The sequence below is a fragment of the Schistocerca piceifrons genome, chromosome 2 (genome assembly GCF_021461385.2).
Source record: "Schistocerca piceifrons isolate TAMUIC-IGC-003096 chromosome 2, iqSchPice1.1, whole genome shotgun sequence".
Classification (NCBI taxonomy): Eukaryota; Metazoa; Arthropoda; class Insecta; order Orthoptera; family Acrididae; genus Schistocerca; species Schistocerca piceifrons.
This window is the reverse complement of record NC_060139.1, coordinates 46434026-46440306: the sequence shown is the minus strand read 5'-3', so window position 1 is coordinate 46440306 and position 6281 is coordinate 46434026. Positions and strand designations below refer to the sequence as shown.

At 45.3% G+C, this 6281-nt stretch overlaps 1 non-coding gene across 1 annotated transcript; it reads right to left on the bottom strand.

The window, feature by feature from the left end:
- Nucleotides 1-3817: 3817 nt before the first annotated feature.
- On the bottom strand, nucleotides 3818-3892 carry Trnas-uga. The gene has a single exon. It is a non-coding gene; the product is annotated as a tRNA-Ser (tRNA).
- Between the last annotated feature and the right edge of the window lie 2389 nt (nucleotides 3893-6281).

Below are 6281 nucleotides of genomic sequence, written 5' to 3'. Positions count from 1 at the left end.
CTCGATCTTCCTCTCTGATTGCATGTGGTGAAAAGTCACAAATTTCTTCACACGTGGACTTCCCACACAGTGTCTCTCGTCACCCGGGTGGTCCGGTGACGGCCGGCTCTTCTGATCTTGAAAGGGTTAAGCCGACAGGTGTGAGGGAGTCGAGTGAATGCTTTCGAGACGCCAACATTGTCATAAGAGCGGCGGCGACACGCCCACAGGGGCCTGACGGAGTGGCTGGGGTAGAGATTCCGTTACTTCGCAGAAACTTAGTGAAAACCGTTTCTGGCGGGCTGCCAACGAGGCGTGGGAAAGACTTGTGTTACCAGGCAGTCGTGGCAGGCAAATGCCAGCGTTTTGTGCAAAATTGTAACTGTGATTGTCTTGCTCAGGGCATAGCTCCGTGATGTAGCAAAATCGGCGCAGATATTGGCGCCGACAATCTCCATTGGTGGAAAGGTAGTGCTTCGGCAATAGAGTGGAATTTTCCGCCGTTTTAGAGTTGCTGATTGAAACGTTTAACCACGGCCACTGTCGTGTAGGCAGGAATGTTCTGTATTCGGTTTGTACAGGTGCTCTTGTGAGGGTCGGCTCTCGCCTTTCGGTCGGAGTAGGTTACAAGACTAAACTCTCGCTGCTCTGGACAGCCTGCCTTCCGTTGGCTGTCTAATATACTTTTATTTAATTGTAACTGTCTGACAAAGTTGCTGAAGTTCCGACTTCAACGTAACTTTCCAAGTACAGTTGGCAATTGAGCGTTCTGCGTACAAGCGGCCTATGTTGTCTGTCTTGAGCAGTTTTGGCTCAAGTTGACTGTATCGGAGTTACTGTGTGACCTCGCTTGTTAAAATCAATCACTGTACCGTCAGTGATTGTGTGGCGAGCCTTCTTTGTCTCCCTCAGAGGCGCATTTGTATTGCTAGGAAGTCTTTAGTCTGGAACAACCGGACCAGGATAATTTGTTTCGGACTATACTCGCGACATTATCATCACCACGACGTGACGTCGAAGTAACGAGCCACCGCCTCCGGTACGCCAGATCGTGTTCTTGCAGTTAAGAAGACAGCTTGGTAATGTATGTCCGCAGCACCGGCAGATTGGGGATTTTCCTAGGTGATAATCAGAGCTCAGCAGAGCACGCCTGTTCGTCTTTTTCTAACTTTGTTCTGTCTTGGGTGTTCATTGTCTGAGTTCTCACTACTGCAGCAGCAATTAATGTTGGGTTGACTGCGTGTTTCTCTTAAGATTTGAGTTACAAGGAATTGGCTCCACATACCACTTCGTCATAAATGTCACAATCTAGTTTAGGGACAACTTCACCTTCACAGCATTTATTTGAGTATCCAATTTGAGTCAGTTTGATGTGTTTGTAAATGTTTCATGTGTTTTGTTTATTATTTTAGTTTAGTCATAATAAATCATATTGTTATTTTGGACATAACTTTCGTTCTGTTAATCGGTAGAGCAACCCTTTCATTTCTCACTACGTTAATGAAACTTTCCTTTGTTTAACTTATTTGTCAAATTAAATTATTGCAGGTTCCGAACTCTTTTCTACTCCTCTTGCAGGGTCGATTACAGTCAGTTCGCGTTTCTTTTTAATCCATGTGCAACAGCAAAATTCGGAGTTAGAATAGGGGGGGCTTAGAGCATCGTTTATATATGAAGATTCTAGAAGAATTTAGTGTTAAATACACTGCTAGCCCCGGCACCTCGCAAGCAACCCACGTTTCATCACCATTAATGGTGTGTGCTTTCACACTAAAAAAGCGAATAAGTGACTGTAATTTACACGCAATAAAATCTTAATTTTTGCAAACATTTTCATTATGAATTACCCAAAACAAGGACATATTCACAGTTGGCTATAATGGTAGAAAATGTTTTAGCTTCTCTGCATTTAAAGTTTGTCGTCTAGAATTTCAGAACGGGACTGGCGGTAGCACAAGACCCCTGAACCACAACTTTAAGAGACCTTGTACTGATTGTCATTTATATCAAATTCTCGAAACTTGTAACAGCTCTGTTATTTAATGGGTTTCATCAGGTGCTGTAAGCAAAACTTTGTGTCATTAATACGAGAACTATTCGGAAAGTAAGGTCCGATCGGTCGCGAAATCGAAATCACTGTGAAAATAAAAAATGTTTTATTTGCAACAGTTAGCTACACCTTCCAGCTACTTCTCTACATAGTGGCCGCTGCGACTTAGACATTTGTCTTAGTGTTGTACTAACTCTCCAATACCCTCGTCATAGACTTCTGCTGCCTGTCTTTTCGGCCAATTCTCTACCTTGGTGTACAGCTCGTTGTCTATGCCAAAATATTGTCTTCGTGGGCAGTGGTTCATCTGAGCAGAGATGAAACTCAAAGGGAGCCAATTACGGGTTGTATTGAGGGTGATCAAACACTCCCCATCGAAAACACTAGAGGAGAATTTTCATTGCCCCTGCAGAGTGCGGCCGAGAATTCTCATGATGGAGGAAATGCATGATAGTTAGGTTATGTGGGCTGCATCACATCAGGCAAGATCTCTCACCAGGGACTCATACTTGGCGGGAGACACTATTTTCTACCTATCTTTGCGTGCTCACGATGCACTCAGCGTTGAAAAGAGTTGTGTGGCGCGATCTTTGGGCATGCTAAACAAGCCGCCCAACACATCTGTCCGAAGTTTCATCGGATTTTCTCTGTGGCTTCCATTTCGCACCCAACTGGTGCTTACTTTCCGAACAGCACTGTATAAATGATAATCTACTACAAATAAAGAAATTTTGTCCCAAATTTAGTTCTCAGTAAATTACTCTAAAACTATTAGAGGTAGTTTAGTGGGGTACCATTGTTAATGTTTTTGTATCTAATTCAAGCTTCATACAGATTTTTATGTTTCTAAGTCTAATAGCCGGCCGCTGTGGCTGAGCGGTTCTAGGCGCTTCAGTCCGGAAACGCGCTGCTGCTAATGTCGCAGGTTCGAATCCTGAATCGGGCATGGATGTGTGTGATGTCCTTAGGTTAGTTAGGTTTAAGTAGTTCTAAGTCTAGGGGACTGATGACCTTAGATGTTAAGTCCCGTAGTGCTTAGAGCCATTTGAACCATTTTAAGTTTAATATTTACCACCTTTAATTTTTCATAAAAACGTGGATTCAGACCAAAATTCTGTTCCAATCAAGTTGAAACTTGTAACAGTTAATTTTTACATACGTTTGCACATTTAGATTTTTGGTTTTATAGTTTTGTTATTTAGCGCCACTTGTTTTTTTTTTATTTAAAACAGTGTATCAATGGAAAGATATTCATCTGATTGATATTTGACCATTTAAACATTAATATACTGAAGCATATGGTGACAAAATTTGAAAAAGCTTCTTTAATTTTTGATTTCATTCTTAAATTGTGGCGCAATACTTATGTTCTATCCACAGGTGCGTTATAATGATGTGGCGCCAGTAGGTGTAAGTCCCGGCACACTCGCTCTCCTCCGTATCTCTCAAATGATGCAGCGCTTGAAACTTCCTGCCAGATTAAAACAGTGTGCGGCACTGAGACTCGAACTGGGGACCTTTGCCTTTCGCGGGCAAGTGTTATACCAGTTGAGCTACCCAAGCACGACTCAAGCCCCGGCCTCAAAGCTTTAATTCCGCCAATGCCTTGTCCCCTACCTTCCAAACTTCACAGAAGCTCTCCTGCGAACCTTGCAGAACTAGCACTCCTGGAAGAAAGGATATTGCGGAGACATGGCTCAGCCACAGCCTGGGGGATGTTATAGCATGAACTTTTCACTCTACAGCGGAGTGTGTGCTGATATGAAACTTCCTGGCAGATTAAAACTGTTGCCGGACCGAGACTCGAACTCGGGACCTTTGCCTTTCATGGGCAAGTGCTCTACCAGCTGAGCTACCCAAGCACGACTCACGCCCCGTCCTCAAAGCTTTAATTACGCCAATACCTCGTCTCCTACCTTCCAAACTTCACAAAAGCTCTCCTGCGAACCTTGGAGAACTAGCACTCCTGGAGGAAAGGATATTGCGGAGACATGGCTTAGCCACAGCCTGGGGGATGTTATAGAATGAAATTTTCACTCTACAGCGGAGTGTGTGCTGATATGAAACTTCCTGGGAGATTAAAACTGTGTTCCGGACCGAGACTCGAACTCGGGACCCTTGCCTATCGCGGGCAAGTGCCTTACCAGCTCAGCTAACCAACCACGACTCACGCTCCCGTCCTCACAGCTTTAATTCCGCCAGTACCTCGTCTCCTACCTTCCAAACTTCACAGAAACTCTCCTGCGAACCTTGCAAAGCTAGCACTCCTGGAAGAAAGGATATTGTGGAGACGTGGCTTAGCCACAGCCTGGGAGATGTTTCTAGGGTCGGACGGGGCGTGAGTCGTGCTTGGGTAGCTCAGCTGGTAGAGCACTTACCCGCGGAAGGCAGAGGTCCCGAGTTGGAGTCTCGGTCCGGCACACAATTTTAATATGCCAGGAAGTTTCATATCAGCGCCCACTCCGCTGTAGAGTGAAAATTTCATTCTAGAAACATCCCCCAGGCTGTGGCTAAGCCATGTCTCCGCAATATCCTTTCTTCCAGCAGTGCTAGTTCTGCAAGATTCGCAGGAGAGCTTCTGTGAAGGTTGGAAGGTAGGAGACGAGGTAATGGCGGACTTAAAGCTGTGAGGACGGGGCGTGAGTGACGCTTGCGTAGCTCAGCTGCTATAGCTCTTGCCCGCGAAAGAGAAAGGTCTCGAGTTTGAGTCTCGGTCCTGCACACAGTTTTAATCTACCAGGAAGTTTCATTTCAGTGCACACTCCGCTGTAGAGTGAAAAATTCATTCTAGATGAAGCGCTTGTTTCGCCTCAATGTGATAGTGGGAATAATACATAGCTGATCAAAAAGCTGAAGAGTTAGTATGCAATTTTGAATAACTTGAAATGCGTAGGATTATTTTACTTCTAAATAACATCCTAGCTACCCCGTAATATTTGGTGATTTTAGGAGGTATGCTTGAGACGACGCGATCTTACTTCGCGAATGTTTGTTGACGCCTCTCACGATCGAAGTGATTCATATTTACACTCTGGGAGAGCGTATAGAGCGTCGTTAGCGTGTTTGTCCAATATTTGCGATGTCGGTTTGCATTCGGGACGGAGGACGTGATCTAAATGACAGAGCAGGCGTCTGGGGTTTTAATTGCGACGTGAATATTCAAAACGCACTCGCGGCCCGCCCAGCGTCAGAGGCAGCCTGGAGACTCGTGGCCGGGGACGTGGGGGCGTGGGGGCGTGGGGGCGTGGGGGCGGGGGTGGGGGGCGTGCCGGCGGAACGCTGGCTGCGCCCCTCCCGCCCTCCATCTGTGCTTAACGAGATTACATTCAGGCCTGCGTACGCACTGCGCCTCCTTACTGAAGCAGAAATTTCCATTTACGGGCAGCTGTTACTGTTAATGAGCAATGTATAAAAGGCGCCAGAACTGCTTGCGCCAGAAAAGTTGCACAGAAACGCCTCTCCACAACTGCTCGCAACTTGCAGCGCTGTCTACCGCCGCTTCGCGCCAAGTGCTACAATACAGCGAAATGTTCTCCCCGGCGCGCGCCGTTCCCTCGACTATTAACAACGGCCACAAAACGCAGTTACAGAGTTTTAGAAACAAATTTTAAAGCGCTGAAGCAGCGTTGTCTATGCAATATTTTAAGATGTCTCCAGCAAGAAGCCTTTAAAACGACTGAAAAATTCCTATCATCCGAAATAATCCTACCCTTTGCGACTAAATCTGTCTATTTCTATATTGTAAATGATTAATGGAAAATCTCATATAAAGATGTGAAACAAATACTAACAAAGAGATAGAGGGCCTGGCCAGTACTCACCTCAGCTCAGTACAGTCGATAGATACACAAAACAGAACAGAAAATTTACATTCCTAGCTTTCGGAACTTTGTTCCTTCATCAGGAACGAGAGAGGGGAAAAAAGGGAAGAAGGGAAAGTGGATTTAGTTACTCACAACCCAGGTTATGAAGCAACAGGGAAAGGTAAACAGGGAGGGTAGTAAGGATTGAGGCATGCTCGTCAGAGTGAAGCCAAAGATATTCTACTGTAAGTACTGTGCCAGCTTCAAACCAAAGATGATGCATACAGAAGTGAAGAGGTATATAATATAAAGATAAACACAACTATGTAGGAAGAAAAGATGCGTGAATGGCTAAAGAGGAGAGGGAGAAAGGAGAAGACTGAAGAGTAACTGGGAGTGAGGTTGGTTAACGTAGGTTCAGTCCAGGGGGATGGCGGGATGAAAGGATG